At 41.7% G+C, this 26,168-nt stretch overlaps 1 protein-coding gene across 4 annotated transcripts in view; it reads left to right on the top strand.

Annotated features, from left to right (window-relative positions):
* Positions 1-26,168, top strand: part of F13A1 (coagulation factor XIII A chain) — a 191,927-nt gene that overhangs the window by 53,137 nt on the left and 112,622 nt on the right. For all 4 annotated transcript variants that reach the window (XM_042808748.1, XM_042808749.1, XM_042808747.1 and 1 more), the window contains exons 2-4: positions 5,368-5,596; positions 15,135-15,231; positions 19,870-19,981. The gene's annotated coding sequence lies outside the window, so the exon portion shown is untranslated. The remainder of the gene's footprint in view (positions 1-5,367; positions 5,597-15,134; positions 15,232-19,869; positions 19,982-26,168) is intronic.

Genomic DNA, 26,168 nt, shown 5'->3' with positions numbered 1-26,168 from the left:
AAGAAGGAGCAAAAGTAGTCATTTTTGATACCGCTTGGTTAGTTTTTAAAGAAAAGAGTGAGTGAACAAAAGCATTACACTCTCTGAGAAGAAAGAAAAATTATTACTGGTCTAGAGAAACTTGGTGAAGGCTGGACAGTTTCGATGAAAATTGCTACTTGAAGCAGTGTCCACATTTTGATTCAGCGTAGGTTTTCTAAGCTGCATAGCTGACATTTCCAAGTTTTTCACACTACAACTTTACAGCACTCCAGCCATGAATTAAACAAGTCCAGATACTGCACAGAAGAGTAAATACAGCAACATTTATTTTTCTACTGTACTCCATTAGTCACAGTTCTCACCAGATATGGATGCTGCATGCTATGTCAGCCCATCTGTTGGCTGATGTCTTTGCTTGCCCAGCTCTTAAGTAAGCTGGGACTGTGAGAGTCATAAAATATATTTTGAGCTTTGGTGTAAACTATTTTGAGCCCTCCAGTTTTTCACAGTTGTTTCCAGGGCTTTGGCTGGGCAGGCAGGGATGCTGATAGGAAGCCCAGAGAAACAAGTAGAGAAAGGGGGAGAAAAAATTCCCTCTTTCTCTTCCTATTGGAAGCACTTGGTGGTTCCACGTGGAGGTACTTGACTACTTCTGGCAACCCTGCACTTGCTAATACTGAAGTCCATCTGCAGACTAAGCTGTTGGCAGGTTGTTGGCCATGCAGTGTTGTTTTCCCCTCTGTATTGTACTTGTATTAGGCTTTATCTGCACATTTTACATTGTGCCCAGTTCTGAGTCCCTAGCACAGAAAGAAAGGATATTGGCTAATTGGAAGGAGTCCTCTATACACATAGGTGTGTGGGTCATATGACATACAAGCAGAAGTAGGAGGTGGTATTTTGTTTGTCCCAGAGAAGTTGTGGAATGAAGGGTCTAATGATACCTGCAACTGAATAACAGGAAATTATTGAAGAGGACCAGCCAAATGTCCACAGCACAGGGATGAGAGACAGCACCCACAAGTTGCAGTGTGAAAGTGCCCACTCAGATGTTATGAGGATCTCTGCAGGTATGGCAGTCGAGCATTGGAAGGGGTTGCCCAGAAAGGCTGTGGATCTCCATGGTTGGAGATAATCAGCTTTGAAAGTTGGACTAGAGGTCCCTTTGTACTTACATTAGTTCATGGTTCTGTGGCATTGTGTGAGAGTTTAAGGAGCCTTTTAAGTTATCTGTGCTGCCTCCATAATGTCCCAGAATGACTTCCAGACAAGAGACTTCCGTTACTTTCCAAAACAAAACTCCCTTAGGACTCTATACGATGAAAAACTGCCAAAAATTTGCAATCTGGCGCTCCCCACCTCATGCACTCTCAGCTTCGCCTTTGCCTGCTATTTTTTGATGTGTGACAATGGCCATTAGATCTGTCTCTAGCTGAAAACATCTGCTTTAATAAAGAGCCTGGAACAGTACAAACCACACTTGGAAATCAAGCATACATCAGCACAGGGCTTTCCAGGTGTCTCCCTATGGTCTTCCACAAATTCTTGTGGAAAGCTCTGGCCAAGCCTCATGGAGGGACTTGAGGGAGGGTTCTTCTCTCTTCATCAGCAGGTATTATTGATTAACTCCCTGCTTATTGTTTTTCGCTTTTCTCCCCCACAGATTTGAACCTACTAGGCTTAAGCAGACTGTAATAACCACTATGTCAACATTTAAAATGAAACAGAGAACTTGACTTGGGTCTCAAGAGGCTGAAATGAGCATCCATGTTTTGGGATCAACCCAGTGCCATTTAGTCCATACCAGCTTATCTGAACAGTATATAAAGACAATTTTTTCTTGAATTTCATTTTTGAAAAAGGTCTCATCTCTTATCCCGTCATAGGAAAAGCTAGAGTACTTTAGATTTTTGCAACTCTTCCATATTTTTGGAGGGTCATAATATCTATCAGTTTGGAAGTGAGCCTGGGACATCTCTAACCCCACTTCTTGCTCAGAGTAGGGTAAGCAATGATTTTAGACCACACTGTTCAGAACTTCAAGCAATGATTTTAGACCACACTGTTCAGAACTTCATCCAGTTGGGTTCTTAAAGCTCTCAGGGACAAAAACTGTGCAATCTCTTTGGGCTGTGACTATTGCAAAGAGGTCAGTTGTTCCCATTTTTCTAGAAAAATGTCAGTAAGATGAAGCCCTGGTTCAAAGGAACGTGTTGCACTGTCAGCAGAGAACTGTGTGCAACCTGATTATGGTTCGAATAAATCATTAAAATGTCCTGCAGCTTTCCCTTTGCAGTGTGGATCCAGTCGCCTTATAGGTGCCAGAAAGACTGTATCCTAGTTCAAATTGCAGCTCACCTCCAATGCAGTCACAAGTTCTGGCTCTCTCCTTTCCTTCAGCGCTGGAACTCATCCAGGTCTGGACAAAGTCATGCTGGTGTTAAAATCCACGGCTGAACTCTGAGGCAGTGCATTGTTTCTTTGGTAATTTGGAGTGAATAATAGAATAATTGAAGGGCACTCTCTTGTTAGCAGTCAGTAAAATATGAAAGTTCAAGATTTCTGCTGGACAACTGTTGAAAAGATGTGCTAATTGTAAAACTAACTGTAAGAACTGCAAAACATGCCAGCTTAGCATCAAGGTGCTACGAGTTTTATTCTTTGACCCAGGAGACCCTGGTCAAAGGATCACAGCCTGTGCTCAGCAACAAGCACGACAGCTGCCGGGTGTTGGGTCAGCAGAGCTCCCAAGCACAGCACAAAGCACTTGTAAAGTTTCTTTTGTGAGTCAAAATTTTTGTGGTCTCAGTGTTAGGACCGCATTCACAAATAAATGAACGAATCTGTGATGTGAGTGTAGCAGGGAAGCCGTGTGGTAACTGACCTATTGCTGGTTGCAGAAAGCTTTTTGAGGCATCTGCTCTGATCTCTGACAAAGACTTGGTTGGCTTTGAGTTTGTTTGTTTTTGTTATTTTTATTTTATTTTATTTTACTTTATTTTTTGAGAAATTGGAAGTTTTTTGCTTCTTTGTCCCTGTCTCCTTTTCTACTCACTGGAACATGATGGAGCACCTTTTCCGGGTGAGCTTCAGCAGGATAGATGAATTTCTGGCATTCATCTTGATGCTCAATGCCAGAAGAGAAAAGAAATCAATATTTAATAATTCCTTCTTAATACAACCCTCCTCTGTCCCTGTTCAGAATATTCAAGGTCACCAGGTGCTATTCCAAAGCATGGGAGCAGTAAAAGCTGTGCTCTGAATGCTATCGTATACTGTACGTTGTTAAGCTCATAGGTTACTTTCAAGGACACCTCATGACAGCATATAATAATAATTTTAATCTGATGTACTCAGATGGATTCTCTGTTAACCAAGTGGATAAAAGAAGCAACTTTCTAACTGAAGCACATGTTTCCTTCTGATAATGTTACCCTCTGTCAGCCTATTAATAGTAGAGGCAAAGTTTAATTAACAGTTTTCCTACAGTCCCAGTTGCCTCCGGTCTGACTGAGCTCAGTCATGGTGGTTTTCTCTCATTTGCCATTGCTATAGATATCTGTCTTTTTGTTCTTTTAGAAATGGATGGTGAGCTACTATTTGTATTTTGGGATCACTTAAGGAAGTAAAAATGTAAGACAGTCCCCAGCCTGCTGAATTCACAGTTTTACTCAGACGTAAAAATCATCTGAAGCATATATATGATGCAGGCTCCAAATTTAAGGTAACTGGGCTATCGAGAAGCCCAGACTTCACTGACATGTTAATGTTGCTTCAGCTCCCAGACTTTTTTGGGATGTAGTACCAAGTGTAGATCTTTCTCCCACACTCTCATCCTAGGACAGTGCAACCAGGATTGGACTTGCCTTCCACGAAGCACAGAGTAGCAGTAGTTTCAGCAGTAGTTTAACTTCCTGTTGTAAACTAGACTTTCTGTTTATTTTTACTGTTTTTCCAGAAAAACTTTCAAGCTGTGATGTTATCTATTCTTTATGGTTCTGGATGTTGCTCCAGCTAGGGGTCAAAACATTATGAAAGGAATTCCTCTGTGGACCCTGTCACTTTTCCTTGCGTAACTCGCCGTAAAATTCATGCAACCTCGTGCATACATTGTCATATTGTGTCACTTGTTTTGTCACCATCTGATCTACTTTCTACTTTCTGAAATGTGCTCCAAGTTTCAGGGATATTGGATACTGTTCAATTTTATTTTTTAATTACCTATTCCAGATAACCTGTTAGCAAGGTTGTAGTCAATAATGAGCAGATAAAACTCACTCATTCTGCTTAGTAACCATAGGCCTTAATTTATGAGAACTGTCTTCTAGAACTGCTTCCTTCTCTAAGTGGCATTTTTTCCTACACTGATACTGCAAGCAAAAGCTGAAAAAGTTTGTAGATCTCACTTCTGCCTATACACACACCAAATGAATCTTTCTCGGCCTCTTCTGAGGTCTTTCAACATAAACTGCTTGGCAAAACCCAACCACTGAGAATTTATGAAGTTTGGGTAACAGTAATTTATTGACCTCAGTGTTCTTGCTCATGTGTAAAACAGTCAGCTGGAGGAGAAGCATTCATGCTTTATTACTCTTCCTTGAGAAATGACAGTTTTATTTCTAAAGCATTGTTTTTCTCTTAATTTAAAGGCAAAACACAATTTCCCTCATTTTGACACATAACAGAAGATTGGCCTGAGATTCTTTGAGTTCCTTTTTTAATGATTACCAAATTCACTGTCCAACTTTTCTTTCTAATAATTGTAGGGTTCAGTGTTGAAAAACAATGCTCAAGAATAAAAGTCATCATTGAGATGTCATCATTGCTTTTCTCTATAATAGAATAGATATTTTTTTACTGTACCTTCACAAATCATCCTAATTGGAGTAGATGCTCCACTACTACTACCTCATCAAAACTGTTATGGGAACAACAGAGCTTATTAAGCCTGGGCATCTGTGAGTTTGTGTCCCAACCTATACACCAGTGCAAAACTGCTGGTTCATCTCTGTGTCCTTCTTAACAGCTCTATTGGACAGGAAAGAACAGTTGTGATGCCAGTCTGCAGCTGTATGTGTACGGGTTCATTGACTGTCTCAGGCTCGCTGGTGTATATATAGCAGCTGAGTTTTGCCTGCCTTTTCCTTAATGGAAAGCTCTAATTTTGGTCTTTCTTCTCTCTCCAGCTGCCAGATCCTTGAAACTTATAAAAATATAATTATCTGTGAGACTTCAGCCCTTCTTTCAAAATTGGTTAAAATTAGCTAGAGAGAAATTTCACTAAAGGGAGCTGACAGACAGGAAACCAGGCCAAAAATGTATCAGCATCATGTCAGTTCTGGGTGTCATGGGTAGCTGTTAATCTAATACCATGTTTTTTTCCAGGCTGGCCTGTGGAGATAGCCATGCTGCTGTCCAGGAGGTGTGATTACTCCATACCTGTTTTAGTGACGAGCTCCTTAAAGGCATTCAAAGCACCCCTCATCTCTGACCATCCCTGCGCTCTCTCAGAGGGTGCTCAGCAACCTAGGGTTGTCTGTTCCTTCTGAATCTGGACACACATCAGCCTGCCTGTTCAAGACACGTATGGCGTGCTTGGGGCCAAGAGCTTCAGGTAAGAGCAGAAAGGATGCTGTAGCTGTGAGGGACTCCTTTCTGGAGAAAGATTTGGGATCTCATCACCCACCCTCTATGCACAATCTGGTGTTGCTGTTATGGGTGAAATAACCTTTCTGTCTAGACCAGAGTTAACTCATTTAGGCCTCTCCCATTTCCAGCTATATTTATTTTCTAAGATGCAGTCCAGTGCTCTTAAGTCCTTGGTACGATGCCCCTGTGTGTCTAGCTCTGCCACCCTCATAGTGTAATGTCTTGCATGGGCTTATCACAGAGATAGCTTTCTATGCATGGGGGAATTACCAATTTTAGGCCTTACTGCTGCAGAGGACCCATATGACCAGGTTTAATTTTGTGCCTGGGAGTACTTTTGTCACGATCAGTCCTACTTGAAATCAGCAGGCATCTTCAGCTATACAGAATCAGGCTGCATAGGCTGGTCCCCCAGCTGGGGCTTTCTACAAAGTTTGTTCAACACACTGTGCCTGTAAAGACACCACAGCTGCTGTTCCAATGGTATAAAGGAGATATTGGTGTTACTTGCCTCTTCAAGGTGTTCTGCACTGCTGAAGACTGGAAAAAAATTAAAAAAAAAAAGTATTTCTCTACTGCATAGTGCAATTTGTTGAAGAGATTTCAGAGAGAGCTCTAAACAACTCAGCTGTAAGTATTGTAAGCAATGTAGCTGCATTAGCACAGAGCTCAGCCGGGTAAATTAGCATTGTGCAGCATAGACATACCTTAAATTTCTAGCGTGGTTTCCTCAGTGACACTTTTTTTTTTTCAAACCACAGCTTGACAACAAAGCATGATTTCTTTTTTTTTTTTGCTCCTCCATAACACTGTGCTAGAAAAGCTCGCATACATTTTTCTTTTATATTATCTCTCTATCTTCTCTTTTCAGATAAATACTATGCTGACTGCCTCAGATTATTTCATTCTACTTTTTTTTATTGGAGGTATCTTCCCATTCATCTGAGCCTGGATCCTTAGTAAACAGTTTCCACTGGGGCATAGAAGATGCACCTCTACATTTATATGAACTGTTGTTTCTGGTCCCTCATGATGAAAGAGTAGACACAATGATGAAAGAGTAGACACAATCACGAAAGAGATGGAGATCAAACATTGTCTCTATATAAATCTATGCAATTCTGATTACACCATCTAATCCAGAAAATAGTAGACTGGAAAATGCTCAGAAAAATGGCAAGAAATATGTTAGATCCTGTAGTTTTTATGGCAGGAGAGTAAGTAACATTCTTCAGTTTTGGGGGAAGAAAAGTAACTGGAGGGACACTTGAGAGGTACCATAAAGGTCTGGTGTGAACAGCATGGAGGAAGTAAGTAAAGAACTGCTATGGGCAGCCACAATCCAGGAATATCCAGTGAAGTTCACTGGGAAGCAAATTTACAGGTCTTCAAGGAAGAACCTTCCTTGCAGTGATTGATAACTAGTGAAAATTACTGCTGCAGCATGTGGGTGAGACCAAATACTTAAAAGGCATCAGAATGAGATTAGATGGCATGGATTAAGAAAATTGCCTTGATGGTAGTTCAGCAATGATTAAGGAGTTTAGTGGGTGAAAGACAGGAGGGCAAGGATGCCACCTTGTCCTCAAAGTGAAAATAAATCATTCCCCTTTGCCATTCTATGTACTAAAATGACTCTAGCTATGATGGTAAATGTAGTTAGTACTTTACACATTGTAGATTCTTAAGTTAAAATGTTGAAGAGCAAGGGAGAAAGATGTAAAACATGACTGTCAGAGCTGTATTTTGTCAGTCTCCCAGAGGAAGAGGAACATAACTGTTCCAATTTTGGGAAGCCTGTAGGAAAATGAGAACTATTACGGTGTGTCAGAGACTTATCCCTATCCTGACATACCTCCCCTGCATCCCACTGTCAGGTGCTCAGGCAACTCCTGAGATGAAAGTTACATCAGGATTGCTTTGTCTAATGTACTACAGTTGTTATTTTAGACCTTTGGAAGGGCAGGGAAAAAATGACAGATAGTGAAGATCATAGGAATGAATTTAAGGCTGCAGTTCCGCAGCTGTTTAAACATCCTGCGTAAGGTTCTCTTTCGAGCCACTTGCTAAGGAGGTGTTTTTGCAAGGAGGTTCTGGGTTCAGTACAAAATGGACTACACTCAGTGCCTGTTGAAGTCCTATGTAGCTGCCTTTTCTTTACAGGTAGTTTGCTGTGACGTTTGATGGTTACGTGGTGAATTTTCTCTTCCTGGCTGCACCATCCCAAGAATTTGATGGATGCATTGAGCAAAAATCCTGTGCAGTCAGCATTTCCCAGTGAAGTGGTGTGAGATGAAGTTTTAAGCTTATGATTGATATGTGGGTTTTGGAGTTGATGCATGGTTGGGAGAGTAAATACAAAGGTTCTGGGATCAGATAATTTCTGCTCATCTGAATGGTCATTCTGGGACAACAATTATCAGGAATTAGACTGCAGACAGTGAAAATTAGATGGGCTACTGCAATACGCAGGGCTTGTAGTTGGCTAAAAAGATGACTGACATAATAAATCTGATCCCTGATCTTTGTTATGTGCGAACAGTCAAGTGTTATTTTTGCTTGAAGAGTTTGTTCTAGCTCTGTCTTTCTACCTGGCAGTGAGGCAGTAACTCTCAGACACAAATCAGAAACACCCACACACAGCCCTTGATTGCTTCTTTTTCAACTCACCATGCAATTGCCATATGTGAATCTAGCAAGTGACACTTTCTAATGTAAAGCACTATCACTTTCCTAAAAGGACAAGCTTAAGAAGACCGTATGATTGTGTAAATGAAACCAATAGCAAGTCTAGAATGTGAAGAAGGATGGACTTCTAATAGGACAAGTGTTCTCTACTAATAACAAATGATAATTATTGATATTGGTAGCAAAAGGCCAAGAATTTAAATGTCAGAGAAGCCTGGATTCCAGGCATGCAAAATAAAACCTAGTGAAGGAAGGATATATTGAAACTCCCTGCTTTATGAAAGGCAAGTTGTCCCCATCCTTTTCTGATTTCGTCTTCTGCCTGTTCTGCTTCTGAGATGGTCAGCATACAGAGCAGGGTAATCCTATCTGATCCTTCACTTAGAGGATTTTTTTCCCATTACCTTGAGATTCATCTTTCAGAGATCCTCCGAGCATCCCAACAGTATGTGTACAACAAACTGAGTCTGCTTGTAGAGGGAATAAAAACATGAGGAGGCCTGGGGAATGTCTGTGTAGCCTCCTCCACACTAAAACAACAGCTCTTCTTCAGAAATGATCCAGAGTGAGCATGTGCAGGCACTGCAGGGCTGAACGAGATGGATTTGGGTTTGGATCTCCAAAGCACTGACAGGTGAATTACAAAGGGCAGCATCTTCATTACTGGTGATTTAGGAGGCATAAAGATACACAGCTTGATTTGTGGATCCCAAGTGGAGTTTTCAAGGCTGACAATTAATAATATGAAATCGGCTTTAAACTGAATGAATCTGACACGGGGTCATGGAGAGAAAATTAAATTTGGAGGAACTGGTGCCGTTTTTCTAGTCACTTGTGAGAACTGTGGAGTGCTGGCAGGTACCTTTCTACCTCTCTCCTCCTTCTTCTGTGCTTTTCTTCCACCCTCCCACCTGCAAATTCCAGCCTTTCTCTGGGAATTTAAGTCTTTAACTACTTAATCTCATAATCTGAAGTAACTAGACAGTTGGCTGACATTTTACAAGATGAAAACCACTGAGTCAGCCTCTCGTAACTTCACAACTGTTAAAATCCCCATATGACTAATCTCTAATTCCCAGCAGTCTACTGCAAATAAAATCATATATTGAACTGTGCTACTTTAATATCCCAAATAAAGCTCCCACACGACTTGGAGTTCAACTCAGAGCTTGGTTAGCCTAATACCATGGTAATGTTTATACAGATCACAGACTGCTTTAAATAAAATGCTCCTATAAAAGTTTGTGGAGATTATATTAAGACAAACTGTCCATAAAATCTCTTCAAAAAACCAGGATGCCTGGCCTCCAGCAAAATTATATTTAGCAATATTAAGCCACAATAGTACTTCTGAAAGAGTATCTTAATTTGTGAAAAACTATTCTGGAAAAAAAAAAAAAAGATTATTTTGCTTATGCTGATTTTCTAACACATCCCTTACATGTTACAAGCAAAGGGCCCTTTGGGAAGCACCTTTCCTGGTTTGTTCACCAGACTTGGGTTCCTGGGCCCAGGAGATCTCATTTGCTCTGATTCTTTTCTAACAAGCAGATGGTATGAGGAGATAAATGACACTTGTGCTCTCACACAGTTTCTCCATTAGGTTGCAAAGTGATGGGATGATTTCTGAGTTGTAGGGAAATGAAAAGATTGTAGAATCATAGAATTGTATGAGTGGGAAGGGGCCCTTAATGGCTATCTAGTCCAGCTATGAGCAGGGACACCTACAGCTACATCAGGTTGCTCAGAGCCCCATCCAGCCTGACCTTGAATGTCTCTGAGGATGGGGTTTCTACCACATACTTGGGCAGCCTGTTCCAGTGCCTGACCACCTTTCTTCCTTATGTCTAATTTAAATCTCCCCTTTTTTAGTTTGAAACTATTTCCCCTTGTGCTATCACAACAGACTCTGCTAAAGATTCTGTCCCCTTCGTTCTTCTAGCCCTCCTTGAAAAGTCTCCCTAGAGTCTTCTCTTCTCTGGGCTGAACAGCCCCAGCTCTCTCAGCCTGTCCTCTCAGGGGAGGTGTCTGCAGGGGAGGTGTCAACAGGTCTGCATCTCTCCTGTACTGAGGACCCCACATCTGGACACAGTACTCTTGTTGAGATCGAGGCAAAAAAGGTTAAGTATCTCAGCCTTCTCCTTGCCTGTTGTTACCAGCCTGCCTGTGTCACTCATTAGGTGGGGCACACTCTGCCAGACTTTCCTTTTCTGGTTGAGGTACCCATAGAAGCCTTTCTTGTTCTTGGCATCCTTAGCCAAGCTTAATTCAAGCTGAGCCTTGACTTTCCTGATCCCATCCCTACGCAGCCTAGCAGGTTCCTTATAGTCTTTCCACAGTATCTGCTCCAGTTTTCACTGCCTATTTCTTCTTGCTCTTCATTTTGACCAGCAGGTCCCTAGTTCAGCCACATCAGTCTCTTGCCTTCCTTTTCTGACTTGCTACACCTGAAATCTGCCAGCTCAGCACTCTTGCCCTGAGGGCAGTTTCCCAGGGTGTTTTGTTGACTAACTCCCCGAAGAGCTGGAATTTAGCTTTCCTGGAATTTAGCGCCCTAATTTTACTCTTTGCCTGAACTCAACCATAGTATGGTCACTACAGCCCAGGCAGCCTCCAGTGCTAATGTCACCAATCAATTCATTTGCATTGGTGAGCAACAAGTCCAGTATTGCATCCCCTTGGTGGGTGCTGTCGATATAACTGATGAAGATGTGCATACGCAAAAAAGGCCATGACCCATAATTATTTTTTTATTGTATCTGATGCTGAGGTGGCCATGAAGCTGTTTCTGGTCTTCCTGGGGATGGTAGGGCATTGAAGTACAGCTGTTCTGCATAGTACAGGAGCTTTCTTCTAAGTGTGGGAGCAAAGTATGGCTCATCTGCCTGCTTTTGGAGGGAATGGCAGTCCCCCAGGTGAAAACTGTGGCAGGGCTGGGGTTCTCCATGCTTGCAAGGACATGGAGGTTTGGGAGCAGATGCAGTGGGTGAACAGTTGGATGATGAGCTGGGCTCAAAGGCTTATATTAATTGGGGTTACGTCAGGCTGGCAGCTAGTCACTAGTGGGGTTCTGCAGGGCTCCATTTTCTGGCCAGTTCTCTTTAATGTTTTCATAAATGATTTGGGGTACAAAATTAGAAGCTTGCATATGATACTAAATTGGGAGAAGCTGTTGACTCCTTTGAGAGGCCTTGAAGAAAACCATACACAAATGGAATGTGAGATAATCACCAACCGCATGAAGCTGAACAAGAGCATGCACTGGATTTGCCACTGGGACAGAGCAACCCTGGCTATAAGTATAGACTAGGGGATGAGAGGCTGAAAACAGCCCTACACAAGGAATCTGAGGGTTCTAGATGACAGCAAGTTGAATGTGACCCTGGCAGCCCAAATGGCCAAACATATCCTAGAGTGCATCAGGCCCCTGGAACACACTTCCCAGGTCAGGGTCATGGCCCCAAGCTACCAGAGTTCAAGAAGCACTTGGGAATACTGTCATAGAGTTTGGATTTGGGGTAGTTCTATGTGGAGCCAGGAGTTGTACTGGATGGTCATTGTGAGTCCCTTCCAACTCAGGATATTCTGTGATTCTGTGACCCAGAGGTGTTTGGGGATGAGGTCCTGAGCGGGGAAGGCAATGAGCAGTCAGAGGCTGTAGTAAATGGAGATTTTGCTATGCAGCTGGCTTGCAGGAGCAGGAAAGTTGCCCTTTTCTTCACTCGCTTTTCAAAGAGGGACAGTGGGAAAATGGTGGTACAGTCCAGTTCTGTGATGTATTCTCTATTTTTAAAATGAATTATATCTCTGTCAGAGGATGTGTTTTGCTTACACTGCAGTTTAAACACTTTGTAAAAGCCCTGAGCGTTACTAGTTACTGTGCTAAGGAAGCTTCCAGCATGCAGTCAGGGCTGTACAGGGTTTAACATGAGGCCTTGCATGTTTCTTGTTGTTTAGCAAGAACTATGACTTGAAAGATGACCTGCACTACTATAGATTTTCATAGTATTTTTATTATTGGAGGAGTGAGCTGCAAAAAATGAGATCACTGAAGTGACACGTCACGCATAGCCTTGTTGACTGTATTCAGCAGTATGTTCCATTACATGTAGTAAGGAAAGCAAACGCAAATAAAATGTTTGAGCCCTGGGAAGGGCTCTGAGTAGCCTGAATTGGAGGGGACAGGCTGCAGCTGCTAGCTGGAGAGCATCCAGATCAAATGCAGGGCTCTTCTACTTGCATAGGGAGAGGACAATCTGCCTTTTAACTTTCTGATTGTTCATACAAATTCATGGTGCCTTCTTACCAGCTGTTGACATAAAGGAGTGGGGAGACCCTGCATAAAATTGATTGAACTTGGCACCTTGCCGCAGTGAAGCCAAAAAGGCACCAACTGCGCATTCAGCTCCCTCTCCACTCCCCACTGAGGTCCCTTTGCACCAGGCTGGTACAGGGGCCCAGCAGCTGTCACGGCTCTGCATGGAATACTGACTTCTGTAAGGAGAGGAAAGATGTCAGGGATTTTGTCTGTGTGACCTGCCCCTGCTGTGCAGATCAGCGTGGTACAGAAATGCAGGTAAGATGATGCAAATCAGCACACAGACACGTGCAAGCACTTTCCTTAGGTTTAGTTACAAGAGGGAATTTATTTTTCAGGACGTATGCTGATTTCTGCTGACCATTACACATGCCTGCTGACAGTGGGCTTTCAGCTCATCGTGGCAGACACAACCCCTATCCATTGTAGCAGCAGAATTTTCATTCACTCCTCTGCTTTGGGCTACTACTTCAGTATTTTTGTCTTGGCACCCACCTGATTACACTCCCTGGTGGTGATTGCTTTGCATCTTGCCAGCTGTCTTGCCACAGTTCTGTAGATTACAAGGCAAGCAGCAGGAGTACAGCCTGGTTCCCATTGCAGCTGTAAAATGGCACATCCTCTCAAATCATTTGGTGTGGGTATATTCTTAGAACAGTGTTGTGAGGTTTTCTAAGATCTGAAGATAAACTGTACTTTGTAGAATTTTATTACTTGTGTGTTTGGTATATTTTGTGGGATATCAAAGCTTAGGCCCATGTGATTCTAGTACCAGCTTAAAGGAGATGATCAAAACTGGAAGCTCCAAAGGCCAGGTTGGATGGGGACCTGGGCAGCCTAATTTAGCAGGTGGCAACAGGGAAGTTGGAACTAGATGGTCCTTAAGGTCCCTTCCAACCCAAGCCATTCTATGACTCCGTGGAAATTTTGGCTATCATTTAGAGAAATACTTCTAGCTACAGCAGATGAACCAGGAGGTGTGCAGGGGTCTGAACAGGCATTTCTGAGCTTGTTTAGTAGATGCAACTATACATCTGGTCCTGACATTTTGCTCTGGATTGTCCACAAAACTCGTGAATATAAACAAATATATAAACATAACAAAGCTACTAAACTTCATACATTTATTGTGACTGATTGATCCTTGATTTCTGGAGTCACACTGTGTCATGTCACACGCCTGCTTTTAAAAAGCAACATTCTAATGTTGGTGACTACAAAGAAGTATTTGAGAACTAAAACTCATTAACATAAAAAAAATTGAAGACAAATTTCCTTGGAATTCATAATTGTTTTTTTTTAAAAAAAAAAAAAGAAGAAAACAAACAGTTTTATTTCTAAAGCAGTCTGATGAGGAAATGATTCATTAATTTTGAATGCCAGTGGCTGGCAAACACTGTTGAAAAGCTAGGTATGCACTGCAATAAATCAGACATGGCTGAGTTTAATACAGATCAAATGATATTTATATACTTGCATACTTATTTAACATATACTATACCTATATTTTTATGTATATATTTGTATATGGTGTAGATGTTTAATACTATCAGAATACATCTAGAAATGCTAAGGAAAACTGCTGTGGATTTGGGTTTTATTGTAGGAAACGCTGCTTTTAGGCCACTGAGACGCTCTTCAGCTGGCAAAGAATGTAGGGCATCCTCATAATGTTTAGACAAAGTTGTAGAATACTATGAGACAGAGGTAAAGATGGAGAAGGAATCAGTCTTGTACCTGCATTTCTAAGGGCAGCTAAATCATGAGACATCTCCTTGCCTGTGACTGTGTTTACTCTAAGGCATGTACTCATACAGTTCAGTTTCTGGTGTCTTTGAGCACTGCTTTTTAAAATTCTTTTTATAGTTTGCACATGCTTTTACCTTATAATTTGCAAGCACATGGAGCCTCAAACACATGTAAACTAAAGCTTCTTCAAGTTTTCCTTGTTTTTCATCATTTTTCTTCAAAATAACAGTAGAAAATACCACAAGGAAATTCCGTCGTGTGAAGTCTTTACTTCAACCCATTTGCTATTTCCTGATATAGTTGGTGGAGAACTACTGTGAAGCATCTGATCACATCAAAGTGTGTTTTCCAGCAATATTCATGCAAAAAATCCTTAGCAGAGAGAAATGTGCCTGATTTTTGTGCTAAGATTAACAGTGTGGAATATCAGCCTGTTCACAGTAAAAGTCTCTTTTGCATTTTTCCCGTGTTTTCCTACATATCTTTGAAATGAAGAAAGCCATGCTTCTGCAAAAATTGAGACCCAACAGATACTGTACTGAGATGTTTGTGATAAGTGTTGTTTGAAGCAGTAAGTACTGGGGTGTCAATGCGGTATGTGCTGTATATTACAAGTTACACAGACAAGTTTATCCTTAATTTTAGAGTAAATTTTGTAGTGTAGACACACTGTATTAAGCAGTTCATGGAAAATTCATTCTTCTGACTGATGGACTTAATACTTTCTTTATCCTACTATTTGGAACAGGATATTGGCTGAGGGCCCCAAGAATCTGCCATCATACAAAGACTAAATCAAGCACAATGCTGATAAGATACAGAGACCTGGAGGGATCTCCACTGTGGTAAGTCTGACAGAATAAGAACAGAATTTATTTTTTTTTTTATTAAATCAGGTGCTCCTAAGGCATGAGGTGGGGAGCTAAACAGATATTATTCCACAAGAGGCTCCTAGACAGAAGACTTGAGTGTGCAGCACTTGCAATCAGTTCTGCTCGAGAACGGTCATGGTAGAGATGCCGTACGTACAGCATTATATTAAAAGTAGGTTTCATTATTTATTGTGTCAATAGAGTGGTAAAGAAAAAGTAAGATGAATGCAAATAGAAGCTCAACTCAGTAAATTGCTCCTGTCCTGCTGCTACTGGAAGAGAGGTGGCTGAAGGGTAACACAGATTGCACAGCAGCCTGTCAGTTACCTTTCTTCATTAACTTAGACCGCAATAAAACACAGCTTTTTAAAACATAGCTCAAGTAGCCAGAGCCTCTCTGCGGAAATGAATTTCCTCTGGAAGCTAGTTTCACGTAACTCTTCACCTACTTCACTGAACATTATTCAGCCCTGTCAGTAGTGACAGAAGTGCTCGACAGAGCTACCGAAAACTAGGTCATGCGGTGGATAAAACATGGCACGCTTCCCTGCGTTGCTTTTAGCGTGGACCTCCTGAGATGGCAGTAAATAATAGATACCTACAGGCCAGTCTGGGCGTTTGGTGCAATGTTGCAGAACACATCTTTGGTCCATGAGGGAAGGAGGCCCTTTAATGATATAAGCCTATGAGGTCCGTTGTTGTTTTTTTTATTTTTTTTTTTCATAGGGAAACTGCTGGCTACCTGTTTCTCTAACTCTGAGCTGCTACCATGCCGGCTTTTTTGTGATTTCATGTAGGTGTTCACTCTTGGACAATGCAATTTCTACTCTTATGGGTCTGCTTCCCAGCTAAGGGGCTTACTTGAGGGCTTTGCTGATGTGGTGGTGGTAGCTGTTGGTTGTCAGTGCCTCATTAATCTCCCTGGCAAAAGGAATAGTCCTATGGCGAGGACACTGCTCTTTAGTAAGCACCCAGCTATGTGTGCTTACAGGAGGGATGGCTGGCTGTGAGAGCAGTGATTGCTGCCAGAACAGCCATTCCATGTCTCTCCCATTCAGGAAGACTGTAGTTGTGTGGAAGTTAACAGCTTCAAAAAACTCCTTATTAAAAGTGCAAAGCGCTGTTGTTAGAGGCTTTTAAAATGTAATGTATTGACTTCAAAAGCAACTTGTAATAAATGAAAAGAAATGAAAACTGTGTACTGTTCTTGTGCTTTATACTTTTCTGTTCCTTCCCCTTTACCTCCCCTCTTTCCCTTTCTCCTTCCCATTCGTTCCCAGAGAGGATTTGAGTTTTCCCAGTTATTGTTTAATGACTTGCTATCCAGCTTCTAAATGTTGAATTTAAGTGCTTAGCCTTTCAGTGGTAGAACCAAGGCATTAACTCATTAACATGGATATCCTTCATGCTGAATGTTTGTTAGTGATTGATGTTAAAGAACTGTTAAAAAGAGTGAAGTATCTTCTCTACTGAAGTACACATAATGCAATTTTCCTCCAGGAAAATGTTTTTGGACAATTTCATCCACGTTTTTCTTATTTCTCCCAGGGTTTACTCCTATGAGTTTTCACCCTTCCTGCCTCGCCACTCCACTTGATGCCTTTGTAGTGACAAGAGGCACCATATCCATGATTCCAAAAGTGAAGCTGTGCATTGTATCTGAGTGTTACAGGGGCCAAAGGGGAGTGATTCCCCTGCAGCTTGTCCTCCCTACCCCTTCCTTTGCTCTCAACTGGGCAGTCTTGTACTGGCTTTGTGGCTTCTAAAAGTTTTTTTACTGTATGAACCTTGGTCCTATCCTGGCAGAAAATTCAATTTCATTTTCAGAGATAATCTGCTGCTGAATTACTGGTTTGTATCAATTCTTAGAAGCTCCCAACAAGCAGTGGAGCTGGTGCAATGTAAGCAAGAGCACACATGCAAGAGTGGTACGGGGGGTGTAGGATACAGCAGTGGCAGTGAGATGTTGGATGGACTCAGCTGACCCATGCTGTTTCTCCATTGGGGCTGAGTCACTCATCACTTGAGCCATAGTAACTCACCACACGTGAACTCTCAGGAGTGAAAAGTAGATGTGCTCGCACAGAAACACTTTACTGAAGGCTTGGGCAAGACAAATGTTCTTGCTGTCTCTTAAGCTGTATTTCACCAGGATGAGGGATGCTCTAACAGTAATTGCTCTCTTGCAGTGGTGTATCTGCTTGGTGTGGATGGGAGTATGCCTTCAGGGGATTTCTGCAGGAGAGCAGAAATGTGCATTTGGCCCTTAAGCTATCGTTCAGAAAAAAATCACTTTGTCTGTCTCCCAGACTTTGAGATTTTTGATAATGATTGCTTCATGCTTAGCTTTGAGGTAACATTATTTAGAGAAAACATGAAAAGAACTACCTACAATGGAAGAGGAAAGCTGCATTTACTAATTCAAATGGTAGAGGTCTGCACAGATGTGAAAGATACCACTAGTGGATAAGATCACAGTAATCTTGCCCTATCAGCATTTCATCCCATTGCCTAGCTGTTATATCCAGGTGTCTCTGAATTCCCACAGTACAAGCAAGCAAAGAAGCAAATCCACACAGGAAAATGAAGTGGAGATCCCTCCTGTGAAACAGCACCTTTGTTAGAGTTCCATCTTGGTTGGTGCTACACACAAAAGGAAAAAAGCAGGAAGAAACTTAGCAGTAAAATAGAGAGCCCCTGCAGTCTGAGCAGCGTGAACATTATGTTGGTGGATGGGCACTCCTGCCTTTCATAGGTTATCTTTTTCCATTAGAGAACTGTTTAAATTTTTAAGTGGTGCAGAAGATCAGAAGGGCTTTTACTATGTGGGTTCTGATTTTCATGTGGGTTTAGAATGTGTGGGAGACACTAATGCATTAAGAACTACTCATGAATCTCCTCTATTTCCAGTCTTTCCCCTGGGAAGTATTGATGGTCATTTCATCTTTCTTATGTGACTTTTAAGATCCTCAGAAAAAAAAAAGGAAATGATTTTCTGGTTACTTCCCAGTGGGATATCTTACAAAGAAATATGAGGGCTGGAAATGAGAAGCAGAACATAAATTCCAAGGGGCTTAGATTCAACTAAACTCACAGTCAGGTTCCTCAACATTTATTTTGATTATAAGTTCCAAATAAGGTTAAAGCACTGGAAAAGAAAAGGTAGCAGAAGTAAATGACAATTTTTATAGCAGAATTTGAATTTAAAGTGATTAAATAATTGTGCTGGTGCACAATATATCCAGCAATATGTCCTTCTTCCAGATGGGAAGTGGGGAACCTGCATTTATTAGGTATGGGACTAATAAAAGGTCTTTTTTTTTTCCCTATCATGTAGACTTTATGTCCATCAGAGTGTTTCATGTGCTTTTTCTTCTAATCACAATGATGAATATTCCAAAATTTCTTCCCTTTGGTATTTTACAGTTAAAATAATTTCTAGTCTGCTTGCAGACTTGTAGATATGAAGAAAGGCTGAGTTGTATAGAGAAAATGTATTTCACTTTGAGAGCTGATGCATAAATGCCTTGAAATTTAAGGTATTTTCAGGTGCAGAGAACAAAACAGAGAAGCACACAGACCTGAGAAAGTTAAGCAACTAACCTATTGGAGCAATTGCCTGGAAGTGAGTGGAATTATTTCCCTAGAGAGAATTTGGTCTTAGGAGTCAAATTGTCACTGAACAAGAATCCAAATGAAGGGCAGCAAATTGATTTTGCTTTCTGTGTCTTTCTTCAATATTTCCCCTAATTAAAAAGAGAAGAAGGATGTGATAAATTCCGCTTTTATTTCCCCCTCACTGTTGCACTCTTTCCTGAATCAACTCTTCTTTGTATCTACTTTATTGGCAAGGCTGGGAGGTGAAATGAAGGCCCTTTGGTAAAACTTCCAAAAATGAGCACTTGTGTTCAGTATAACTGTGGAAAAGCAATGTTCTTACAGACAGTGAACATCTTCATCTCTGCCTATGTTGGGGAAAAGTTGTGTTCACCCTCTGTGAGAAGGAGGTCACTTGCACACAGATGTGAGGTGTAAGACCTCAGGTCTGCTTTTCTGACGTGCGACCTAGTCAAACACAAACAGGAGTTGTGGAGGGGAGGAAAGTGAGAAGCGACAAAAAAAGAAAAAATAATCTGTAGTTCAGGTCTTTTCTTGACAAAATTTTGCATGTGTCTTTTGCAGTCATCTGTTTCCTCCTAATGCACATATAAAGACTACATGTTTCTTCCTGCTTTTTGAGCTGTCTTGCACAACATTCCTTTGCTGCTCCTAACTGCTCGAAGCACTGTGCACAGTAGTTCCTTTTTGTTTCTCATTTTCCCATATCTGACAGAGGCGTTTCTCACTAGGTTCCTTCTCCTCGTTATTCGTTTGTTAAATGCATGCTTTCTCCCAATGTTTCTTTTTACATTTTATTTGACCCAGAAGATGAATGACAGGGTGCACAAAACCAATCCAAGTGATGCTTGCATGTTTGGATAAAGGAAAACAAGGTTCCAGCTCTAGGGAAAGCTCAGTGTTTATGCTGTGTCATTTATGTTTAATGCAGCAGCAGAATCTTTTTTCATGTCTGGCTCTTCAAAGATGTAACTTATGTGACATGTTTTGCAGCTTCTTTTGTGCGTGAGAGAGTAAAGGACACTGGCTTGTTTGAGATCCCTAGACATGTTAAAAAAACGTGGAAGAAAAAAGTACAAGGAAACACACTCACGGAACTGCTGAGGTGACGTAACCAGGCATCTTTTGATGTGTATCCTTTGTTTTCTCTTCCATCTCCTCAAGTTTAAACAAACTAATGCTATAAAGGATGAGAGCTGTAATGTTTCTATGCCATCTTTTGGAGTCTGAGGTTTTTCTCATGGGCTACTATTTAAGATGTAGTGAGCTTTGAGATTTGTAGAGTCAAAGGAGGCAACTATGTTGTATTTACATGTGAAATGCTAGGAAGTTGTGCCTATTCCTCAGTGGAAACATTCCATTCTTACCTTCAGTCAGAAGGAAATCCCTTTAGTCAATCATATGGTCCTTTAAACCTTGGAAACTGGATGTTTGACTTAGACTTGCTGAGACCTCACAACATTTCCACTTTCTTGGTGGGGTCAGAGGAGCTGATAGTAGAGGGAAGTTGGCCTCAACATGATTCCTGAGTGGGATACCAAAACTATACACCTTTGTGTGATGACATATGGAGATGAATGGTTCCTTGAGGAGCACAGAGATGCAAGGTCAGCCAGCATTTGGGCACTTGGGTTTGGAAGCATGTTTTAGCCTGTGTGTTATTATGTGATGGGCTTTGGGTGTTTGCTTAAGTCTGATATGACTGGCAAACAAATGTGTAGCCCTTGTGTGCAGAAGACCTGGGGACAAGCCCTGATCTTTACCGCAGCTCAGCTGTGCTGGGGCAGTACAGAGCAGTCCTGATTTCTCCAGGCTTACTTCAAAGCTGACTGTTCACTGCCAAAACCAGTGCATCTGGCCAGTAGTTTCCCTCTGAATTGCTTCCATGCCCATTGTGCAAACAGGAGAAAAAGTCAAGATACCTGTGTGTCGCCTGTTGTTGGTTAATGTCTTTTGAAAAACACCTCAAGAGATCATCAGGTCCAATCCCCTTGCCAAAGCAGATACCCTATAATAGGTCACACAGGTAGGCATTCAGATGAGTCTTGAATATCTCCATAGAAGGAGACGTGGCAGCCTCTCTGGGCTGCTTGTTCCATTGCTCTGTCTCCCTTAAAGTAAAGAAGTTCTTCCACATATTAGTGTGGAAGTTCCTATGTTCAAGTTCTAGGCCATGACTCCTCGTCCTATCGCTATGCACCATCGAGAAGAGCCTGGCCTCATATATTTGCCCCACGCCTCTCTTTAGATATTTCTTAGCATTTATCAGATCCCTTTCTTAGTCTTCTTTTCCCCAGCTGAACAGACCCAGGTGGTTCAATCTTTCCTTGTATAGGAGATGCTCCAGGCCCATTCAGAGCATCTCTGCTTACAGCAATGATAGTTTGGCCCACAGTCCCGCCATGAAGCCTTTTGCATTCCAATGTGACTGTCTTGCAATAATATCCTACTAAGGCTAATGGTTCACTGGAATAAAACTGGGCCCATTTGTATCCTCCATCTCATACTGTTGAGTTTATTGTGGGTTGAGATTGTCCTGTATGTAAATGGAAGTTTGTCTTATGGAGTCTGAATGCTTCTCTATAATTATAGAATCTGACATTGATGACTTAATATATTTAAATTGGAACTGAAAACTTGCCTTCCTGCAAGTGCATAGCATGGGACCTGCCATCACAGACTCCCTAACCGGGGAAGAGCTGTTCATTCCTTGTTTTAAGTATTCTAGAAGAAACTTGTAAAAAGTGGCAATGAGTTCTAACCATAATGTACTTGTATGTCTGTTGTGGAAAAGGCTGGTCCCTGAAACTGGCTTTTAAAGGCCTAACTTACTCTGATCTGACCTTCCAAGTTATTTGCAAGCACAGCCTGACATTTGGATAATTAAGTACATAATTTTTGGCTGAAAAGGGAAGACAGGTGGAAAAAAAAAATAGAAGGGGAAAAAATTTCCTTGTATCTGACCCAAGTTGTAGCTAGGTCATGCTAATGGGGGTCCTTGTATTTCTTCTCTGACTTTGGTAAACCATCCCTGAGTAAGGCTATAAAATTTGTACAGGTAAGTCTCAGCTCTGAGGAATGACAAGTATGAACAATCTCTAATGAAGTGAGTTGGTACTGCTGTAGTTAGCCCGCTGCAGGATACTCACAAAGGGATCTCCGCTATCCTTTCTTCTACATGAAGATATTGCTTGCATTAAATATGGGTGGAAGTATTTTCTTTGTGGCTAGAGCTGTGGTTATATTATAGCGAGATACCCATGCAGTTCCTGTGAAACCACTGGCCTATCTGACTGAAGCAATATCCGCTGGGATGAATAATGAGAACGATCTGAATCTGAAACGGCTTGACAGGCCTTACTTTATTGCTCATGGCAAAAGCACGCAAGGGGGATCGAGAGGGATCGTTTTAGCATGCAGTGGGTGCACAATAGCACAAGCAATCACCTCAGTCATTATGAGAACCCGGATGTCTGGAGAGAGCTCTCCTTTTGCAGAAAGCCATACATTACAGATGTTTCTACTGTTTCTGTAGATACCACCACATGTGCGTGCAAAGAGTAAGTGAGTCCCTGATATAGCTCTATAGGATGGGAGGACGAGAGGGTACTTTGAAAAAATCTGAGTCTCATATTGGCTCATGGCTAATGGACAACTCTTACACTGAGCTACAGGATGTATACACAAAAATACTCATGCTGTGACTTTTTTTTATCTGAATGGTAAAACCCCTACTGCAGAAGGCTCTCAGACCAGCTGTATAACATACTACAAACTGCTGAAGAAAGAAAACCAAGATCTTGTTCTCTGTAGTGTTTGTAATTCCACTCCTTGCTTGGGTGCATTTGGTGCCTTTTTGAGCCAGTTTTTCCAAACAATCATGTCTATTGCGTAAGAAGGAGTAGATGCTTACTTAATCATCTGGGCAGTTTCTGTCCACAGCTCAGAAGCATATTTTTGTCATCACTTTATATACAGAAGCTATATGCATTTTGTACTGATACATTTCCAGCAAGGAGATCTAAGATAATTTATTTGTTTTAGATGGTATAAATAGCCTATAAGGTCCAATGCTCTTGTTTCGTTCCACACCTTTAGTTTGCTGCTGTTTCTTGTTTCTAGAGGTGCAACTGGTTTCCCTTTTTGTGTGATCTGTGTGATTTGCCAATGTGGTTTGTGTTTTCTCACTAGGGATCATTTCAAGCTAGACACAAATGGACAAAAAATGAGTTGGCTTAGGAGCATGGGGTTCCCTGACACACTAGAAGCAAAAGTTGTTCCTGCCATTCATAAGTGAATGTTTTATAACTGGTTTGAAGTCTGCTCTTTCTTGGCCTGCCCATCCATGAGGGCTGAAATGGACAGAAAAAGTAATGAGAAACAACCTTTTTGGTCATAGCTATTAAAAATACAGTTTTGTACTTTTCCCACTGCATTTTAATTTTTATGCAAAAAAAAATAACTAAACAACCCACGTATTTTATACATATATATATATATGCATATAATACATATGTAGTCTTTATAGGGCCTGAGCACTTGTTAAATCATTAACAAAGTTGATCTTGTCAAATGAAGATCAGGTTGTAGCTTTTCAGAGAGCCATTTGTTTTGCAGGGACACTGTGTATCCTGCCCTCACCTGAAAGCTATTTTGAAACACTCTGGAAAAAACACAACAGTTTCTCTCTTCTCTTTTGCGTATGTTTTTCACTCGGATTTCTCATCATTTGAAAAACATGCAACTAGTTGAATGGTACTGAATGTTTTTTAGCCTTGAGAACTGAAAACACTTTCTGCAATTGATGGTTTGTTTTAAGACCACAGGAAACTACTTGTCACTACCCATTCACGAGCACTTTGCTAGCTGTTTGCCATCTGAAGAAAAATAGATGACGAAGCAGAAAACTCCACCATCAACAGTCTGCTATTTCATCCCTCTGTCAAACTAATACTGAGCTAAGTGTCCACACAAAACACCGTTTTCATTATCTATGCTCGCTATTTTCCCCCTCAATAGAACTGCCAAAATAAGGAAAAAATGAGCTAAATGTACAGTGAGCTTGCTCTGACTCAGGAGCAGAGAGACTCTTAATGCTTCCCAAAGAAGGTGGGACTGTGGCCTAGCTGTGAACCCTTTTTGGTGCAGGAAGCAAATCTGCAGTGTGGGTTGGGCTATTTGTCCTGGCTCATGTGGGGACAAACTAGAGGAGTGGGCAGAAGGGCAGAGACACTGACCCATGTTTACAATCCCAGTGTGCAAATAACGGGGCAGCACTCATCTCTGCCCAAGGGGCATGTCTGGCTGCAACAGCAATATAAATAATTTAGCAATGAGATTTATGGGCTTCTTTTCAATGGTGTCTTAGGCTGTATTTGGTCACAAGCACCAAGATAATTGCCTTGAACTCATGTGCTAATGTTGTATTAATGTGCAAGAGCAAAGCCCTCATCTTTAGATCACTGTTTAAAAAGCCTCTCTTCTCTTGAAAAATAACTGTGAAAGACTATTTTTTCTCTCCTCCCCCCTCCTCCCTTTTTTTGTGTGTGTTTGTGTGTGGTAATTTCAAAGGCATAGTTGGATATCCTCTATAGGTTGAATTGGCATCTGTTAGAAGTCAGGGCTCCTTGGAAAAGCTCCCTGTTTTGCTCATTCTTGCAGTAATCATCCCAATGTGTCAGATTTGGTACATACGCTTCATATAGTGGAAAATTTAGCAATTGCTTTCTAAGTGGAAAATAATGGACTCATTGCTTGCAGATAACCTATTTCTTTTCAAAAATTGGGAAATTTTTTCCTTTTTTGTTTATTCACTATTCTGAATAATTTATGTTTTCCTGTTTCCTACAGCCATTTTCTGACATGCAAATAGCAATTTACTTTTATGTGGGATAAATGCTTTCTGTATGCTATGAAATGGTGTTGGGATGCTTTTGCCCATCTTTACCAGCGGGGCGTCTTTCAGTCTCCAACAGTGTCTATTCATTAGAGCCCAAAAATTCAGAAGTACTTTGTAGGGTTGCCAGCATTTTCCTGGGGAGAGAGGCCAGTGCACCAAGAAAGTGAGAGAAACCTGCTGGTCTCTGAGCTTAGCTATATGTGTGGGGATAAGTTGTGACATGTTATTTATGGACATATGTTAGGTCCTTAAAGGCTGATGGGGATAAGCCTGACAACACTTATGGCCTGGGTATGAAAGCCTAACCTGAATCCAGCTACATCTGTTCCCATCCCTTGTATGTCAGGGCATGTATGCAATTCCTTGTGTCCCTTGTGTACTGCCATGCTTCTACGTGACTAATCCATTCAATATTTAACATACAGCCTTCTATGAGTATTTTGTGAGCTTTGGAAAAGCACTCTCCTGTGCAGGTCTCCCCCGTGTTCCTGTCAAAAGGGATGAAGCAGGCCTTTGGTGGCATGGGCTGGGGGCGGGCTGTCCAGCTGCAGCACGGCAGGCTGGGGGATCGGCAGCAAGGAGGGGTGCTGCAGCTCTTTGTGCAGCTTCTGCTCGTAGGCTTGGCAGTGTCTCGCTCTGACAGTGAGATTAAGACAATGCTTCGAGTGTTTGTCTGACCAGTTTATTACAAATCCTAGTTGCTCAGAGAGATGGGGAGTGGGAGGACAGCAACTATTATGAATTAGACTGGTGAGAAAGGGAAAGCTGGCGACAGGAAAGATAGGAAAGAAGCAGGAATTATGTAAAGTGCAGATAGTCACCACCAAGACCCAGCAGCATCACAAGGCACACCATTCCGAACGTCCAAAGCAAAAGCACAGGGGGAGAGCAGCAGCAGAGTGGCCTTAGGCAGCAAGCAGGTCCAGTGACTACAAGTCCAGGAGGAAGAGGCAGGTCTCAGGTAGCAGGCGCAGGAGGGTCAGTCAGCAGGCAGGCCTGTCAGCAGGCAGACATCCCATGTCAGACACCTACCTTCTTGGTTGTTGGTCCCTTTTTTACCTTTCTTCTTCTAACAACGTGGCATTCCTGGGTGCTTGGGTAAGACTTGGGTTGTGAGTACCCCCTGAGATGACTGTCTCCCACAAGATAAGCCCACACAAAAGACTGCTTCCAGCTATTAAACTGCTACTTATCTCTCACTCTGTCGTTGCCCCTGTCCTGCAAATCTTCAGTCAAAACATTTTGTCTACTTTGAGCAGGACTTGCCTGGACTTGTGTCCACCTGTGTCCTTTAGACAAGGCAATCTTCAGCCCTTGGCCAGGAGGTGCCCATCAGTGTTTCTCAGCAAGCTTTGAGAATGGTGCAAAAGAATGATCTCTTACAGGCAGGCAA

Source organism: Centrocercus urophasianus, unplaced genomic scaffold, assembly GCF_019232065.1.
Source record: "Centrocercus urophasianus isolate 14NV4802_14NV808 unplaced genomic scaffold, USGS_Curo_1.0 seq_11, whole genome shotgun sequence".
NCBI lineage: Eukaryota > Metazoa > Chordata > Aves > Galliformes > Phasianidae > Centrocercus > Centrocercus urophasianus.
Note: the sequence above shows the minus strand (reverse complement) of the source record. Positions and strands in the feature narration are given on the sequence as shown.